The sequence below is a fragment of the Triticum aestivum genome, chromosome 3B (genome assembly GCF_018294505.1).
Source record: "Triticum aestivum cultivar Chinese Spring chromosome 3B, IWGSC CS RefSeq v2.1, whole genome shotgun sequence".
Classification (NCBI taxonomy): domain Eukaryota; kingdom Viridiplantae; phylum Streptophyta; class Magnoliopsida; order Poales; family Poaceae; genus Triticum; species Triticum aestivum.
Window position 1 is genome coordinate 158,507,694 of NC_057801.1, and position 21,003 is coordinate 158,528,696.

The following is a 21,003-nucleotide window of genomic DNA, read 5'->3' on the forward strand; positions in this document are numbered from 1 at the left end:
GCGCCCGAACCTGGGTAAACATTGTGTCCCTTGCTTCCTGTTACCATCAGCCAAAGACGCACAAATCGGGACCCCCTACCCAAGATCCGCCGGTTTTGACACCGACATTGACCACGACCGAATAGCTACCCTACAGAGATCTTATTAGGAGTGATGTATGAGGTTCCACCCTCGGCACTCGATGGTAACTCTGCAGAGTCGAGCAACAAAAAGGGGCGTGATGTGATGTGAGGTGTCAGGCTCTGGTTGTCGATCACGCTGATCGAGACGTCAATAATGAAGCAGGGGAAACAAGGACAAGGTGGGGGTAACTGATGGATCACTAACCAACCTATACTAAGCAGTTTAGGATAAGCAGGTAAGGTACAACATCAGGTACAAAAGCAGGCTATGCATCAGAATAGGAGCAATCAATTACAGTAGCAAAATCTAATGCAAGCATGAGAGAATAGAATGGGCGATATCGGGATGATCAAAGGGGGGGCTTGCCTGGAAGCTCCGCTGAAAGGGAAGAAGGGTCGTCAGTGACGTAGTCGATCACAGGGACATCAACATTGGTCTCAGGGTCTACCGGAGAGTAGAGGGGGAAGAAACAGTAAATACACAGAAACATATGCATAAAAAGACAATAAGCGGGGCTAGAGGTGTTCTAATGTAGTGCTACACGATACTGGCGACGGGGGAAAAACATCCGGGAAAGCTTTTCCGGTTTCGGACATCTGTCACACAGATGAACCGGAGGGGAAAAGCTCAACATTTGCTATGCTAGGGACATGTGGCGGGTGAATGGACCGCGTATTCATATTTGTCTCGTCATTCGGAGTAACTTTCGTGTACAAAGTATTTTAATCCGAGCTACATATTATTCTATATTAATTTCTAAAGTTTTAAAACATTTTGGAAATTAACAGATTTAATTAAAAGGAAAATAGTGTTATGACATCATCATGACATCAGCATGACATAAGCAGTCAACAGGGTTGTTGACTAGGTCAACTGATGCGTGGGGGCGTTATGTCATAGACCTAACTAAACTAACAGTTTTATTTAACTAATCAAGTTAATTAAGCTAATTAAGTATAATTAATTACGTTAATTAATAATATTAATAACTAATTAATTACATTATTTTTTACATTTTTTTATGAAAATAAAAGGGGACGCGGGCCCGTATGTCATAGGCCCAGTGGCCTAGCGGGGCGGGTTATCGGGGTTGCCCAGCCTAAACGGGCAGGGGGCGGCCTAACTGGGCAGTGGCCCAGGCCGGCCACTGTGGGGGATGGCCGGCGCGGCCGCCAGCGAGCGCGTAGGGCAGGGGGAGGCAAATGCAACCGGCTAGGGGGCCGGACGGCAGCGGCGACAACGGTTGAGCCATGACGGGCGAGGCGGATGACGGCCAAGGCCGCCGCAGGCGGGCAGCGCAAACGGGCAGAGGCGGGCATGACGGCTGGAGACGAGGCCACGGTGTGAGGACGTGGCGGACACCGACGAAGGCAGTAGCGCCAGTCGGGGGTGGCGAGGGCGAGGCCCTGGCCTGCAGGCGGGGTGGTGCGGGCAGCGGTGAGCGTTGGGTGTGGACGGCTCCGGCACGGCGGTGGCCAGTGGCGCAAGCGCGGAAAGGAGCAAGTGGGCGCGGTGATGACGACAGGCCGCGGTGACGGGGAGAGGAGCGCGGTGAGCGTGCAACGGACGTGGCCGGAGCGCACCGACCGCGGTGCGGTGCGTTTGCCGATGCAGGGAGCAGAAGAAGGGGAGAGGAGGTCGGGGGCCTCACCGGCGATGGAGGGAAGAGGGGGCGGCGTGGCTTGATGGGGCCAGCAATGGAGAGGCGCGGCAGGGCGGGGCGGTCCGGCGACGGGGTCGAGGAGGCGAATGGTGACGGCGACGACGGCATCCACCGGGGTCGATGCAGAGGCGGGGGGATATCGCGTCAAGGGGACCTCCGGGGAGGAGGCGAGGCTTCGGTGGTGGGGCGGCGTGGTCACCGGGGTCGGGGGCGAGCGCCCCCGATCTAGATCGGGTCGTGGGGTGGTGGAGAGGAGCGAGGGGGTCGTTGGGTAGCAGTTTTCTAGTTTTGGGGTGGGGGGCAAGGGGGCCATATAGGCCAGGGAGGTGAGGGGTGGGCCGGCCTGGTTGGTCCAAGGCCAGCTGGGTCGAGGCCCACGGGAAGAGGGGGCCTCTCTCCTTTTTCTTTTTTCTTTCTTTTTGGTTTAATTTTTTTTAGCTTTCTGTTTTAATTAGATTAGGGCATCAAACCACTTTGTAAAAAAGTTGGTTCACCAAGAATATTAACAAATGAAAATTTGCCACATGAAGAACATTTTATTTTATACATTTGAAAACATTTATTTTTACTTGATTTTAAATTTGAATTTGAATAGTTTTTGAATCAACGCGAGTTTAAAAATAGTAACAGTGGTGACATAGCGTCATTTGTAAAGGTTTACTGTAGCTTAATGATCCGGGCGTCACAATTCTCCTCCACTACAAGAAATCTCGTCCCGAGATTTAAGGGTTGGAGTAAGGGGGAAAGACTCGGGAAGGACGGAGCTCAACACAAGATAAGTACCTCAACATGGCATAGAGACATCTCTCGAGTTGAAATTCAAGAAAGTCATCGAGAGCAAGGTAAGAAGGTGCAATAAGAAGCCTCAACCGGGTAGGTAATCATTCATTGCCTAAAACAGAGGGTGAAAGGGGTTCAGAGCATCGAGAATAAGTATTGCATTTGATACTAGAACAGATCACAAAGAAGGTGGCTCGCGAATTACATATGAAACCAAGCGCGAGGGATAACTTAGAAAACAGGGATGTACAGGAGAGTCAGGTTTCGATCTTGTGGAACTGTGGGCTATGGGCCCACCATGTGGGATAAAAGCATGAAGGCGCTAACATTTTGCATGGTCATGATAGCAATGCAGGTTAGAGGATAGTCTGTCAATTATGTTGGCAACAACAAAGGTACCAAGGGCGAGGGACGAATTGAACCCTTTTTCTGCTCGTTAAGACGAGGCGGACCAATAGGCAAAGTTCTCGTCCATCGGTGGCTGTCAGAATGTCATCAACAATAGTAACAAGGTCTTACTAACAGAGTTTGTACATCAAGGTGTTTACATAAGCAGGGAATTATCACTGCTCAGATATGTTAGGTTATAAGAAAGGTTAAACAAAGCAATGGAAAGGCAAGTGTAGATTCGAATCAGTTATCGGCGTTCTCGAGTGTCTAACAACTCAGAACCCGTGGAAACTTGGAATCGGCAAGAAATAATAGTTGATAAAGAACTCATAAGAAGTTATGTAGTTCTATGGTATTCTCGAGATACCAAAGGATAATACTCGAAGGTATATCAATGTAGAGGTTGAACAGGTGAAATGATCTGAAGAAGACAAGTACTTCAACTTGACCTAGAAATGGGATCAAAGAAGAACTACAGGGTCGGAACCACGGTTGCAAAGGACCAATTATATATACAAGATGAACTTATCATAAGGGGATGATTATTATAACAAGAAGCTTCCATGATAAGTTCCACATCGGGTCCATGGGCATGAACACAAAGGTTCAAGGTCGACTCCCACTTCATCAATGCATAACCTTCCATTTACTTCTCATCTTCGACGACGTTTAAGAGGTCAAAATTTATCCGAAGAAACGCCAGTAGATATAACTCGCATAATCTTTGGCCTCACAGATATAAGGGAAGGCGTAGGTTCAACCCACTAGGGCATCTTATGAACATAGACCACAAACTTCAGGAGTAAATAACTCAAGCTCGAAAGTATAGCATGGTTGCGGAAGCAGAGGATACAATTTACCAAAGGCATTATGTATCCGAGGAAAAGCTCACAAGGTGATTGAATATGAAGGACGTTGTCGGATAAAATACAACAATGGACCTTGTGGTCCACAAGGGATCTGATGTGAGTAACAGTACTCACCCAGAAGAAGAAGGAATGCAAGGGTATCAGATTATAGAAACAACTAACTAATTCAAAGCTCAAATGAAAAGGAATTATGATTTCCAAAACGGTGGATCAGAAGTAGAGGCTCTGATCAAAGACAAGTTGAATAGACATAGATCACCAATCAATCAAGGTTTGACTTGTCAAATATCAGCTCATGTCCAGGATGACGTCTGAGCCGAAGGGAAGAATTCCAATTAAGATGGGTGATTGCAAGCATTAAAAAAACATATCGAATCAAATGGTCCAAATGACGATGATAAAGGATACTAACAATATTGCCACACATATGGAAAGTATCCATAATGCAAGCAGACAAGTATTTGCAGAGCAATAGTTGGAGAGGGTTATCGGAAGATTGGATAGTATTTCAGAGTATCTTGTGAATCACTTGATCAACTAGGAATGAGAAAATCCTCGATAGATGTGAGGAATTACCGTAGGGGTATGCAGGTGGCAAAGAATTACAAGGTAGTAGACACAAAGTATTCTCGGAACAATAAGGAGAAATTCAGGGTATCTTGTAATAACAAGATCAACGGGGGATGACTGTATGAACGACAATGTAGGTAGTTACACCTAAGGATTTATCGGTGGTAGGGATCGCAACGGCAAAGGGTACAAGGCACTCGGTAAAACACTGGATAGTATCTTCAGAATCTTCTGGTGCACCAAGCAATCATCCGGAGTGAGGGGGCTCTCCAAGAGAAAGTATTTACGAGATCCTAAAGTTAGAGTTAACAAAATCATTTAATCCGAATAGAAGAGAGATCAGAGTCCCAGAGTATAGACGAGGAGTAAAAGATCCTAATACCACCCAATGGCGGCGTGGGCTCGTAAGCCGCACAGCCATGTTATAAATCAGTTTTTCAAAGACTAGACTCAACTTCGGCCAAAGAGTTGGAAAGGGGGATCCTACAGGCAATCGGCTCTGATACCAACTTATGACGCCCCCGATTCAATCATACACTAATCATACACGCAAATGTGTATGATCAAGATCAGGGACTCACGTGAAGATATCACAACACAACTCTAGACACAAATAAAATAATAGAAGCTTTATATCACATGGCAGGGGCCTCGAGGGCTCGAATACAAGCTTGATACACAAGAGTCAGCGGAAGCAACAATATCTGAGTACAGACATAAGTTAAACAAGACTGCCTTAAGAAGGCTAGCACAAAAGCAACACGATCGAAGAGGCAAGGCCTCCTGCCTGGGACGTCCTAACTGCTCCTGGTCGTCGGTGGTCTCCATGTGGTAGCATCCATTGGCAGTGGCATCTAGCTCCAAGGATCCACCATCTGGTTGCAACAACCAGAAGGAAGAAAGGAGGGGGAAAAGGGGGTAGCAAAGCAACAGTGAGTACTCATCCAAAGTACTCGCAAGCATCAGAGCTATACTATGTATGCATTGGTATCAAATGGAAGGGTTGTATCTGTGGACTGAACTGCAGAATGCCAGAATAGAAGGGGAAGGCCTAGCCTATCGAAGACTAGCATCTTCAAGCAGCTCCGAGCATCTTGCAGCATGTAGGAGAGTAAAGCATAGCATTTTATAATTAACAAACATGTTGTAGCATCAACGCCCAGAAATCCTTCCACGACTCCCTGCGAGAAAGCAATCCCGGAGCCACATATCCATCACATATCTCAAGTACCCATTTCTAGTTATATAAGATCAGGATATAAGTCTGAACATCCATTACAGCGGACACGTATTCGAATATATATCTTCCCTGCAGGGGTGCACCACGTTACCCAACACGCTCGATCACTCTGGACGGACACACTTTTCTGGGTCAATGCCCGACCTTGAAAGATCAACACATTGTAGCCCTACCTAGGCTCAGCAGAGAGGTCTTCGGCGGTCTACATCCTAAGCACTCCGGTGTCTTGGGCCCATCGCCCGCAGCACTCCGAGTTGTTGTGTGCAGGGTGGATACCATCACCGCCTCGGATGGCCAGCTCAATCCTACCGTGCCACAATGCTGAACTGGACATCTTACAAAGCTTCAACTGATACTACAACGTCGAGGCCCATAACTATTCTCGCGTGGTGGTTACTACGTAAAGGCCATAGGCCAACTTAGAACAAATACCCAAACCTGTTAGTGCATTGGGGGCTCGCGGAGACGAGCAGAGACTCACGATAATGTGACCCCGTCGCCATATCTCGTGGACTTACGGCAAGGGCCCAGACTGCCCGTCCGTGCCACGTGGAAAACTCGCAGGTGCTCTACGGGCTCGCCCGACTTTCACATCAACTCACGGGTACCCCTCAGGGCCGACCCGACTTCATCAAAGGTCTCTAGTAAAGTCAAGTTAACCATGTGTCCAAACATCAAGGGGAAAACCCGAGGAATCACCCCTGGAGGATTCCATTCTATGTAATCATCAAGGTGAACGTAAGAGGAACCACCCTCGAGGTTCACACTTGAGGTGTTGCACAATAGAGCCGTATCGGGAATGGTGAAGGAGGAACCACCCTCGTTGACCATGACCGAATAGCTACACTACAGAGATCTCATCAGGAGTGATGTATGAGGTTCCACCCTCGCCACTCGATGGTAACTCTGCAGAGTCGAGCAACAAAAAGGGGCGTCATGTGATGTGAGGTGTCGGGCTCTGGTTGTCGATCACGTTGATCGAGACGTCGATGATGAAGCAGGGGCGACAAGGACAAGGTGGGGGTAACTGATGGATCATTAACCAACCTATACTAAGCGGCTTAGGATAAGCAGGTAAGGTACAATAACAGGTACAAAAGCAGGCTATGCATCAGAATAGGAGCAATCAATTACAGTAGCAAAATCTAATGCAAGCATGAGAAAATAGAATGGGCGATATTGGGATGATCAAAAGGGGGGCTTGCCTGGAAGCTCCGCTGAAAGGGAAGAAGGGTTGTCGGTGACGTAGTCGATCACAGGGACATCAGCATTGGTCTCGCGGTCTACCTGAGAGAAGAGGGGGAAGAAACAGTAAATACACACAAACATATGCATAACAAGACAATAAGCGGGGCTAGAGGTGTTCTAACGCAGTGCTACACGATACTGGCGAAGGGGGCAAACATCCGGGAAAGCTTTCCCGGTTCCGGACGTCTGTCAGACAGATGAACCGGAGGGGAAAAGTTCAATGTTTGCTATGCTAGGGACATGTGGTGGGTGAACAGACCGCGTATTTGTATTCGTCTCGTCGTTCGGAGTAACTTTCATGTACAAAGTAATTTAATCTGAGCTACAAATTATTCTATATTAATTTCTAAAGTTTTAAAACATTATGGAAAATAACAGATTTAATTAAAAGGAAAACAATGTTATGACATCATCATGACATCAGCATGACATAAGCAGTCAACAGGATTCTTGACTGGGTCAACTGACGCGTGGGGGCGTTCTGTCATAGACCTAACTAAACTAACTGTTTTATTTAACTAATCAAGTTAATTAAGCTAATTAAGTATAGTTAATTAAGTTAATTAATTATATTAACAATTAATTAATAATAATATTTTTTTACACTTTTTATGAAAATAAAACGGGACGCGGCCCCAGTATGTCATAGGCCCAGTGGCCTAGCGGGGCGGGTTATCGGGGCTGCCCAGCCTAAACGGGCAGGGGTGGCCTAACTGGGCACTGGCCCAAGCCGGCCACGGTGGGGGATGGCCGGCGCGGCCACCAACGAGCGCGCAGGGCAGGGGGAGGCGGACGGAACCGACTCGGGGGCCGGACGGCAGCGGCGACAATGGTTGAGCCATGATGGGTGAGGCGGATGACGGCTGAGGCCGCCGCAGGCGGGCAGCGCAAACGGGCAGAGGCGGGCGTGACGGCCGGAGACGAGGCCATGGTGTGGGGACGTGGCGAACGCCGACGAAGGCAGCAGCGCCAGCCAGGGGTGGCGAGGGCGAGGCCCTGGCCTGCAGGCGGGGTGGTGCGGGCAGTGGCTAGCGTTGGGTGTGGGCGGCTCCGACGTGGTGGTGGCCAGTGGCGTGAGCGCGGGAAGGAGCAAGTGGGCACGGCGACGACGACAGGACGCAGCGACGGGGAGAGGGGCGTGGTGAGTGCGCAACGGGCGCGGCCGGAGCGCGCCGACCGCGGTGCGGTGCGTTTGCTGATGCAGGGAGCAGAAGCAGGGGAGAGGAGGCCGGGGGCCTCACCGGCAATGGACGGAAGAGGAGGCGGTGTGGCTTGATGTGGCCGGCGATGGAGAGGCGCGGCAGGGCGGGGCAGTCCGGTGACGGGGTCGAGGAGGTGAACCGGTTACGGCGACGACGGCATCCACCGGGGTCGACGCAGAGGCAGGGGGACGTCGCGTCAAGGGGAGCTCTGGGAGGAGGCGAGGCTTTGGTGGCAGGGTGGCGTGGTCACCGGGGTCGGGGGCGAGCGGCCCCGATCTAGATCAGGTCGTGGGGTGGTGGAGAGGAGCGAGGGGGTCATGGGGTAGCAGATTTTTGGTTTCGGGGGGGGGGGCAAGGGGGGCATATAGGCCAGGGAGGTGCGGGGTGGGCCGGCCTGGTTGGTCCAAGGCCAGCTGGGTCGAGGCCCACGGGGAGAGGGGGCCTCTCTCCTTTTTCTTTTTTCTTTTTTTGGTTTAATCTTTTTTAGCTTTCTGTTTTAATTAGATTAGGGCATCAAACCACTTTGTAAAAAAGTTGGTTCACTAAGAATATTAATGAATGAAAATTTGCCATATGAAGACCATTTTATTTTAGACATTTGAAAACTTTTATTTTGACTTGATTTTAAATTTGAATTTGAATAGGTTTTGAATCAACGCGAGTTTAAAAACAGTAACAGTGGTGACATGGCGTCATTAGCAAAGGTCTACTGTAGCTTAATGATCCGGGCGTCACAACTATATACTACTAGCAACTCTGCTACAACATTTTCTTCATCTTTTTCTTTAAAAACATCTAAGAAAACAAAAACCCTAATTAAACCCTACTGCCCTAACTAATTTTGATGTGAACCAATATTTTTGCTCTAAACTAATTTTTGCTCTAACATCTACTACTTAACAACTTTTGCTCAAAACTAAAAAATTTTGCTATAAAATGACTTTTGCTCTAAACTAATTTTTGCTCTAAAATGCAGAGAGAGAGAGGAGGGGTGGGGGCTTACAGAGAGGGGAGAGACGGTGGCGGGGAGGTGCTCGGCGATGGAGGTAGGGGCGGGGAGGGCAGGCTCGGGCTCGAGCAGCGGCGGTCTTGGGCAGGCTCGGGTGGCGGTGAGGAAGAGGGCGGCGGCGGTGAGGTCGAGGGCGGCCCGAGAGGCGGCGGCGGTGAGGCTGGGCGGCCTCGGTCGGCAGCGGTGAGGATGAGCGCGACCTTGGGGGGAGACGATGAGGTTGCGGGCATCGACACCGGCAGGAGACGACGGCGAAGTGGGGCGACGGCAAATTGGGGAGACGACAGCGAAGTGGGGCGAATGATTTGGGGGAGAAGTGGTGGCCGGGGGGAGGGAAACCGCTAGTTAAGTGAAACATAATGGTAGCGAGTTACTGAAAATGCGCTCTAGCTAAGTTAGCTATAGCGCATTTCAGCAAACGCACTACTGCTATGCCTTCCTTCTTTTTTTTCCTTCATCGTTTATTTTTTTTACATTTTTTTCTTTCTCCTTTTTCTATTTCTTTCATTTTCATTTACTTTTCTATTTGTTTTTCATTTTATTTTATTTTCGTTAGCAGTAGTGCCTTACACCTAAACGCGCTGCTATAACAATATTAGCGGTAGCGCGGTTCTTGAAAGATCGCTACTACTATGTGTAGCCTATCGGCTTAGTGGTTGGAATTTTAGTACTAGCGCTTTTGCAATGAGACGCGCTACTGCTAGATAATAGTAGCGTGTGTTTTCCCTAGTAGTGATATAACCATCACATAAAGCATTCTTTTCATGAGCCACAAGCATAGAAACTTTATTACTCTCCACTTAAGCAAAATTCTTCTCATGAATAGTGGTGGGAGCAAACTCAATAAAATAACTATAATGTGAGGCATAATCCAATTTAAAATTAAAATCAATATGACAAGTTTTATGGTTAGCATTATTCTTTATAGCATACATGTCATCACAATAATCATCATAGATAGCAACTTTGTTCTCATAATCAATTGGAACCTCTTCCGAAGTAGTGGATTCATCACTAAATAAAGGCATGACCTCTCCAAATCCACTTTCATCAATATAATCATCATAAATAGGAGGCATGTTATCATCATAATATATTTTCTCATCAAAACTTGGGGGACTAAAAATATCATATTCATCAAACATAGCTTACCCAAGCTTGTGGCTTTGCATATCATTAGCATCATGGATATTCAAGGAATTCATACTAAAGACATTGCAATCATGCTCATCATTCAAATATTTAGTGCCAAACATTTTAATGCATTCTTCTTCTAACACTTTGGCACAATTATCGGAATCCTTATTTTCACGAAAGACATTAAAAAGATGAAGCATATGAGGAAACCTCAATTCCATTTTTTTGTAGTTTTCTTTTATAAACTAAACTAGTGATAAAACAAGAAACTAAAAGATTCAGTTGCAAGATCTAAAGATATACCTTCAAGCACTAACCTCCCCGGCAATGGCACCAGAAAAGAGCTTGATGTCTACTACACAACCTTCTTGTAGACGTTGTTGGGCCTCCAAGTGCAGAGGTTTGTAGAACAGTAGCAAATTTCCCTCAAGTGGATGACTTAAGGTTTATCAATCCGTGGGAGGCATTGGATGAAGATGGTCTCTCTCAAACAACTCTGCAACCAAATAACAAAGAGTCTTTTGTGTCCCCAAGACACCCAATACAATGGTAAATTGTATAGGTGCACTAGTTCGGCAAAGAGATGGTGATACAAGTGCAATATGGATAGTAGATATAGGTTTTTGTAATCTGAAAATATAAAACAGCAAGGTAGCAAGCGATAAAAGTGAGCGTAAATGGTATTGCAATGGTAGGAAACAAGGCCTAAGGTTCATACTTTCACTAGTGCAAGTTCTCTCAACAATAATAACATAATTGGACCATATAACTATCCCTCAACATGCAACAAAGAGTCACTCCAAAGTCACTAATAGCAGAGAACAAACGAAGAGATTATTGTAGGGTATGAAACCACCTCAAAGTTATTCTTTCCGATCAATCCGTTAAGCTATTCCTATAAGTGTCACAAACAGCCCTAGAGTTCATAGTAAAATAACACCTTAAAGCACACATCAACCAAAACCCTAATGTCACCTAGATACTCCAATGTCACCTCAAGTATCCGTGGGTATGATTATACGATATGCATCACGCAATCTCAGATTCATCTATTCAACCAACACAAAGAACTTCAAAGAGTGCCCCAAAGTTTCTACCGGAGAGTCAAGACGAAAACATGTGCCAACCCCTATGCATAAGTTCACAAGGTCACTAAACCCGCAAGTTGATCACCAAAACATACATCTAGTAGATCACCTGATATCCCATTGTCACCACAGATAAGCACATGCAAGATATACATCAAGTATTCTCAAATCCTTAAAGTCTCAATCCGATAAGATAACTTCAAAGAGAAAACTCAATCCTTTACAAGAGAGTAGAGGGGAAGAAACGTCATAAGATCCAACTATAATAGCAAAGCTCGCGGTACATCAAGATCATGCCAAATCAAGAACACGAGAGAGAGAGAGAGAGATCAAACACATAGCTACTGGTACATACCCTCATCCCCGAGCGTGAACTACTCCCTCCTCGTCATGGAGAGCGCCGGGATGATGAAGATGGCCATCGGTGATGGATTCCCCCTACGGCAGGGTGCCGGAATGGGATCCTGAGAGGTTTTTGGTGCCTACAGAGGCTTGCGGCGGCGGAACTCCCGATCTAGGTTTCTTTCTGGAAGTTTGGTTATTTATAGGAGGGTTTGGCATCGAGAACAAGTTAGGGGGGCCCACAGGGAGTCCACGAGGCACAGGGGCGCTCCCAGGGGGGTGGGCGCGTCCTCCACCCTCGTGGGCCCCACGGGACTCCTCTCTGATAACTTTTTGTTCTAGTATTTTTTATATTTTCCAAAAAAATCTCCGTTGATTTTCAGCGCATTCCGAGAACTTCTATTTCTGCACAAAAACAACACCACGGTAGTTCTGCTGAAAGCAGCGTCAGTCCAGGTTAGTTCTAACCAAATCATACCAAAAGCATGTAAAAATATTATAAACATGGCATGAATACATCAAAAATTATAGATACGTTGGAGACGTATCATCCACCAACTGCAACCCGTTCGCCAACGCCAACCCTCCCGACGTGAATGACATCTGCAATCTGAACATCTTCGAGCGGTGCAGGTTCGTCTCTCCCAGACGGACTCCTCCTACTACACATGGAAGACGTATTTCTCCCTCGTGTTCCGGGAGAATCATCTCATCGACCACGTGGACGGCACCGTCGACTCCAGCCTCGTCCCTGAGTTCCATGACTGGTCCACCATCGACACCACGATCATCCGTTGGTTCTTCCTCACCATCTCGCCGGTCCTGTTCCAGACGGTCGTGGCGGACGGTGACGATGCCTGAGTCGTGTGGACCAAGCTGAACGGGCTCTTCACCAACAACCAGCTCCAGCGTCACATTTTTTTGGCAGAAAGAGTTCTTTGGGTGTCACCAGGACAACACCTCCATCGACAACTATTGTCGCCGCTTGAAAGCCTCTTGCTGACAAGCTCCGCGATATTGGCATGAAGATCGATGATGACCTCCTCCTCAACACGCTCACCGCTCGGCTCAACGAGGACTTCGGCAACGCCGCGGTGAACCTTAGCCACATCACCAACCCGTCCTTCGCCAAGTTTGTTGCGTACCTCCGCTTGGAGGAGCAGCGGATGAAGCAGGTGAAGGCAGGGGCCATCCACACCGCCCTCACCGTCGCCACCACCCGCGGCGGCTCCTCGGTGCCTCCAGTCGCCCCGGTTGTGCCCCCGACACAGCACCACTGTGAGAACCTGGAATTAACTTCCAGACCCTCCTGTGTATGTTTGTCAACCCCAGGATCATTGTTGACAACACAGCAAAATGATATCATTGCACAATATGTAAAAGGTATTACAAATTTAAATATATCTTGCCACAAGGCATACCTAGATAAATGTCTCATGACATTTATTACATTCAGAAAAATAGCGGAAAGTACAATGCGTAGCGACTCCATCTCAGCCACAGGCAGTCGATGTAGTCCACGTGACCTCACTCCTACGGATCGCCATAGTAGTCATAGTCATCACCTTCGTCTTCATGGAACTCTGTTGTCAACAAAAATATTGCCATGAGTACATTACGTACTCAACACGCCTCCCTCGGGGAAGGTCCTAATAGCTACATGTGGATTCAAAGGAAGGTTGTATGGCTCATTTGCATAAAAGCTAATTTTGTTTGAAATAATTTAGCATTTGAATAAAAGAAGTTTTTGATGAAAACATGTTTTATCTCCAGAATAACTTTCATAAAGTGAGGATCCTCGATCAACTCACACTCTTCATAGGTTCCAAGAATAGGGGCAAAGAGGGAATAAGCAAGGCAGGTCTTGTATGTCAAGAAAGATTCATGTGCTGTCCTTGACCGTGGACACGGCTATTCGAATAGTTTTACACTCTGCAGAGGTTGTACACTTTATCCACACGACACAATCCCGACTTGTTGCCACTAGCCGTCGCTAGCATAGTACACCATTTGGTATACCGGCTGGGAGACTGTGACGAGGTCTTTCATTAGACCAAACTTGATGTGCCAAGCCCACTAGGTTTCAACACGGAAGTAACCGCAGTTCACAGTCCCCCCCCCTTTGTGCCGAGGATACTCCTCGCAAGGCATCTATCCCATCTGCGGTATGGTGATGACGACAATAAGAGTGAACTAACTAATTAACCAAGCCAGTGCCCATATAGCATGTGGATGTACTGTTATCACAATCTTCAAATCCAAGACTTATTAGGCCTCATGCGGCACGGACGACTGATTGCCCCCATCAACTCATGAAGGGCGGCCAATCGCTCCTTCAATCCTTGATTCAGCTGTCGCCCGCACCAGTATTCAGGTGGTAAGTTTCACCCAGAGTAGAAGAGGATAGAGAAGATCAAAAAGGGCCAACCGGCCTAGCTCAGCGCTAAGTTTCAACTATCAATGACTCAGGGGTCATTCAACAGGGCACCTATAGGGTGATAAGCATGGCTAAGCATTTCTACTCTACTAGAACCTTATACTTCTACTCAGGTGTCAAGTGAATAAGCGGCAAGCGGATCAAGGTAATGTGTCCATCAACACACTAGCTATGAGAATTAAAATAGCTTGCATATAGTAACCATAAAACACAATGCAATTTTGTAAACATAGGATAAGTATGATCAAAGAAGGAGGCATGCCTTCGTTGTTGAGTCATTCTTCGGTAACCTTATTTTGTCCTTGTCCAACATCGTCGTCACTCCCTACTCGCCGTAACGATAGCAAATGGAAAACAAATAAATACCAAAACAAAAGTAAATCCAAATAACATCTAAAACAAATTAAGAGAGGATGGATAACAAGATATTGATCGAGATGGAGATTTACGATAGGGAGGTAAGTAGAGAGGAATCAGCAAAGTGACAAGGTTTAGGTTGACACAACTATGGAAGGCTGGGCGATCAAGACTAACACTCTAGTATGAACTGTGCTACTAACCAATAGTAGTGCCCACTACACATCTCAACTAACTCTACATGAAACAAGTATATAACAAACACAATGGCATCCACACACATGAAATGGAACCATCCTATGCATTTTAACTACACAATCACAACATGCCATGATAAAGGTAAAAGTTCAGCACAAATAAATATTTAGATAGAATCTAAATATTTATAATGGTCAGCAGTAGCAAACATATACATCAACTATATAACAATTGAAAAGCAAGTGTTCCATAAGACAAACACACATTTCAAACCATACTAGTTAAGCAATCAAACATCTTTCAACCACAACTTGAATTGAGTTGGATCTAGGTTTGGTCCTAAAGCAAAACTAAATGATATAGATACAATATTACAAACCAAACATAACTAATATAAACAAGTTAAACATCACATCAAATGAATAAGAGTTGTCCTACACATGACATGGTAATACATGCTAATGTAACCACAAACTACCACAAGAAAGAACATGGCATGTTTAAGAGTAACAATTAACCATAAATAAATATTTAGATGTTACTAAATATTTATAATGGTTAACATCAAGTAGAACCAAACATCAACCATAACAACTATCAGAAAACATGATATAACAGAGCCAACCAACACTATGGTGAAAGCTAATTAAACAACTAAATAATAAGACACATCACATACAAGGCATATGAGTAGAAAATCACAAAGATGTCTTATATAAGAAAACAAGCATCACACTTACGAGTTATCATGGAAACATACTAAAGTAGGATATGGTCTTACTACTAAACAATTAGTACTCAAGTAACCACTGGCAATAAGATTACCACTTAATGCTTAAATAACAAATCAGCTATGCACCCTAAGCATATGAGGCAGATACAACTCAACTAATACGAAAGGTAAAGTATCATATGCATGTGATGACCTATTGCAATAAGTATGGAACACACATAATACTAAATATGAGACAAGTGTAATCATCTATAAGAAGCACGAGGACTAAATACTCAACTATAACATACATAGCACAATAAGACATGAAAAATCACTATCATGACAAGATGTATAGGTTAGGCATACCCCAAATCAAAGATTAAGATAAATAAGTTATAATGCTAAGCATAGCGACGATCATGATACGCGCTATGTGCAATGGTCCCAATACAATTCAAATCATAACTACAACATAAGTTGATTGATAACGACTAACATAAATATCACGCCGTACTATCATGATATGTGACATATAGGCACAAAGGAGAATCATTGTACGCATATAAGCAAGTGAACATCTATCATGGCATCAACAACATCAAGCAATGAAATAGCATAGCACGAATAACAAAGATGACTTGCATTGCCTATCTAGTACAACCTACACTTGCAAAGACATAGGATACAGAACTACGTATAATATCATCAAACTACTATCATGTATATCTACCAAGTAAAGTATAAGCAAAAGCATGAACATAAGATAAGAAACTAGCAACAATAGAAAACATGGTAGGCATATAACCAAATATGCCTTTTACTTTGAGTAAGTACTAACATGGCATGTCAATCAACTAAGTATGCATAACTACCATCCTAGGTAAATGGAACAGCTTGGATAATTAACAAGTAATAGAGTAGGTTATATGCAACAAACATAACCTATATGTAGCAATATAAATCGACAACATGACAAGAAGAAACCAACACCATGTAATCATGGATAACATCATCTACAAAATAAGAGTAACAACTAAGTAATAATATTCTATGCAACAAACTATAACATAGTCATTTCGAAATAGCAAGGTATTTCATTTGACGTCTAGTATCAAGATAACTATGCACCAACACATACAAAAAATATCTATCATAGGCATGGCAATGATTCAAACCAATAAAGCAAGCATGCGACGTGGATGAAAATGAATATCTATAAACCATATTTAAGATGTCGCTATGCTAGACAAAATTAAAATAATCAAGACATGAAGTAATCCATAACTAAGGAAATCAAGCAAAGCTTAGAATAATTCTATGAAAATATTAGCATATCCAATGTTCACCAACTTTTGTACGCATGCACAAAAGAGGGTTACTTGACGCATCAACATTATCATAATGAAACGACCTGCAACACTTATTTTAAATAACTACTATCGTAAACAAATAAATCTAAGAAGTCACATGTCACACACGAAATTATGTAACCATTAGCATGCACTCCTAGGCATATCACTAACATAATAAAATATTAGACTAACAAGAAAAGTTTACCGAACTCAAAACACTTATCGGATTCTAGGCATAAACCTCTATTTAACTCTACGCTAAAACTCGATTGAGCAAACAAGTAATCTAGTAAATCATATGTAACTCCTACGATTATCAAATAATTATGAGCGACTCCTAGGTATAAATCACACAAGTAAAATAAATAAATAGTGTAAGAACTAAGAACACTCACCTAGTGCAATTCCCATTTGCACTAAACAAACTCCTAATATGATAAGTACGCAAAATCTAACACCACAACCGGGTTCCTCTAACCACTTACAACGTTTCATCTATTGGGATCAAGATCAAACGATGAACCAAAACAATGGAAATATGCCTATAATACTTGGTTCATGCGATGGATAGCATCAACACGCCCAACGACAAAAATAGGAGGAACTATGATGTCTAGGAGATAACACAAGTGATGTTGAGAAGGCGTGCAAGTGGAATTGGGTAGAGGCCCACCGAGTTTGACGGAACGGTGCGACGAACTTGATGAACAGTGTACACGGACATACGGAATTCTTCATAAGTGGTTGAAGGATTGCGTTCTTTCCTCTCTGAATGGATTCATGGCATGTAGGAGAAGTTCCTGGCGCAAGGAAACGGATGGGGATGGCCTCCTTCATCGGGGTCGAACAACGGTGTCCATGGAGCACCGTTTCTTTGCAAAGTGTTCTGGAGAGTTATGGAGAGAATGAGGAACGGAGAGGCAGGAGTTTCTGCCGGGTGTAAGAGGAGGTCAGGCGCTCATCTACATATCTTCAAAACTTGAAAAGGTTGAGATTTATGGAAGTGAAGGGGAAGGCAGGAGAGTGGCTGTAGGTTTCCTCTCTGTGTGCAAGCAAGCGTAAGGAAGAAGGAAGAGGAAGGAGAAGAAGCGCTTGGGTTGACATTGGAAGATGTGCAGGCGGAGAGAATAAGGAAAGGGAGGAGTCAAGGAGAGGGAATTAACGCATCTTCAATAGATTGTATGTTATTCTTGTTGGTAAAATGTCCATGTCATCAACCAACAAGCTACCATACAACTACTCCAATAGATTGTATCTAACCTATCCAATAGATGATGAGAAAATAAATGTGATTGCTCTCTATTTCACCTTGGAGCTTGTGCAAAGGTTGTTGGTTATTCTACATACAACTTTGCTCTCTCTTCATATTTATTATATGTCACATCATCACTATGTCCTAGGTGGTATATTTACCAACACCTATCTTACAGCTGTTGGAGATGCCCTTAAAGGAGGAGGCAACTATGACTGCTGCCGTTTCATGTGCTTGCATTTTCTCTCTGTACGTTCTTGTTTCTCTTCTGTAGATTTAAACGTACAGAGGGAGAAAAGAGGAGGCGCTCGCTCAGCTCAGTGTTGGCCCAGTTTGGCTAGTCCCAAGTGGGAGAGAAAGAAGAGAATAAGATGGGAAAAAAATTGGCCTTTGGCCCATTCGGTTGAGAAAGAAATAGAGATAGATAGAAAAGACTGACATAGATTGGGCCTAGGTAATTCTGCCCATAGTTAGACAGTAATTAGATTTTCTTATGAGAAAATTATAGAAGAAAGGAATTAGATATTTCTAAAAGAAAATCTAGGAAAGGAATAGAAGATCAAACAACAATCAAAAGAATTAAAAAAACAAATGTGCATAATTTAAATATGCTGAAGGGAGAAAAACAAAACCCAACTAAAAGAGAACAATCAAACTCGAATTTAAATTTAAGTTCGCATTAGATCAAATTAAATCCTCCAAATTATAAAATTCCAATTTATGCTTTGTTAACAAATAAAACAAACGAAATTTTCTCACCCTAATTTTTGGAAAAAAATTCTTAAACATTTCGAGAACCGGGATGTTACAAATGTACCCTCCTTAAAAGGAATCTCGTCCCCGAGATTCAGGTCGACTAAAGAGAGTGGGTTTGGTTTAGCTTCCTCTTCGGCATAGATCTTCGAAGAAACATGTGGAATCGCAGTTCATTCTGAACTTGGTGATGGTGACTTTGGACCTTGATCTGAGATACTTCAATTGTCCATACTATCTCAAGCTTGTTGTAGGCTTGTAAGCAGTTCTTCGGTCTTGCCGAAGGTAATATGGTAGCATCTTCGAGTGCTTGAACATTCCTCGGTAGTGCCTTCTTTTGTAGGTCAAGCTTTTGTGTGGATACACTAATTGACCCTTCTTTCAGGTTGAACTTTACGATAGGTGCAGTGAAGGTCTTCAAATCTTCGATCTTGACATGAATTATCGTCTGCTATCCCCCTTAAAAGAGGTTTTCCATGGGGTTCACATTGATAATAGACCTCCAAGCATGATGTTACAACTTCTCTCCCCCCAAAGTGTCCTCGAGAGTTTATAGAGAAGAGGGAGAGAGCATAAGAGGAGTAAAAGAATCCTAAACAAGACAGAGATACCCCAAAAGACAATCAAAGATAACACTAAGATAGCCAAGAAGATATCCAAATAAAACTCAAAATCAACTCATTTTTGGCAAATAGGGTTTTAGTATCACTGCATAGGAAAACACCAAAAATATGCAGACAATACTCACACAAGAAAGGTTTTGCGTCTACCAGCTACAAGCTCTATCACTATATGGGTGTTAACCAACCTAATCCTATATGGCCGGTCATAATAAATCTTGGGGAAATCTTCAATGTTGATGAACGGACCATGATCAATGGTTGTTGACTTCTTGAGTTCTCGAAGTGTCTTCTCTTGAAAAAATGTTGCTACCCAAAGCTTCAGGGGTTGAAGTTATCTTGAAATTCCTGGCACATCGTGTGAAGCTTCTGACTTTTCAATACCAAGGGCAGGGGAAGGGTTTCTCACTACTATAAAGAAGAAGGTAGAGAAGTAGAGTTTAAACTTTGCTTGAATAAGATAAGGCAAGAAGAGCAATAGTGAAGAAGAAGACTACAAGAGTGATTCTTTCAAAAATAATTTTATTTTGAAATTATTCCTAAGGCTTTCCATTCTAACTAAGGCCACGTGACTAGGTTGACATCAGCTCTGATACCACTTCTGTGAGAATCTGGAATTAACTTCCAGACCCTCCTGTGTATATTTGTCAACCCCAGGATCATTGTTGACAACACAACGAAATGATATCATTGCACAATATGTAAAAGGTATTACAAATTTAAATATATCTTGCCACAAGGCATACCTAGATAAATGTCTCATGACATTTATTACATTCAGAAAAATAGCGGAAAGTACAATACGTAGCGACTCCATCTCAGCCACAGGCAGTCGATGTAGTCCACGTGACCTCACTCATGCGGATCGCCATAGTAGTCATAGTCATCACCTTCATCTTCATGGAACTCTATTGTCAACAAAAATATTGCCATGAGTACATTACGTACTCAACATGCCTCCCTCGGAGAAGGTCCTAATAGCTAAATGTGGCTTCAAAGGAAGGTTGTATGGCTGATTTCAATAAAAGCTAATTTTGTTTGAAATAATTTAGCATTTGAATAAAAGAAGTTTTTGATGAAAACATGTTTTATCTCCAGAATAACTTTCATAAAGTGAGGATCCTCGATCAACTCACACTCTTCATAGGTTCCAAGAATAGGGGCAAAGAGGGAATAAGCAAGACAGGTCATGTATGTCAAGAAAGATTCATGTGTTGTCCTTGATCGTGGACACAGCTATTCGAATAGTTTTACACTCTGCAGAGGTTGTATACTTTACCCACACGACACAATCCCGACTTGTTGCCACTAGCCGTCGCTAGCATAGTACACCATTTGGTATACCGGCAGGGAGATTGTGACGAGGTCTTTCATTAGACCAAACTTGATGTGCCAAGCCCACTAGGTTTCAACACGGAAGTAACCACAGTTCACAGTCCCCCCCCCCCTTCTGCCGAGGATACTCCTCGCAAGGCAGCTATCCCATCTGCGGTATGGTGATGACGACAATAAAGGTGAACTAACTAATTAACCAAGCCAGTGCACATATAGCATGTGGTTGTACTGTTATCACAATCTTCAAATCCAAGACTTATTAGGCCTCATGCGGCACGGACGACTGATTGCCCCCTTCAACTCGTGAAGGGCGGCCAATCGCT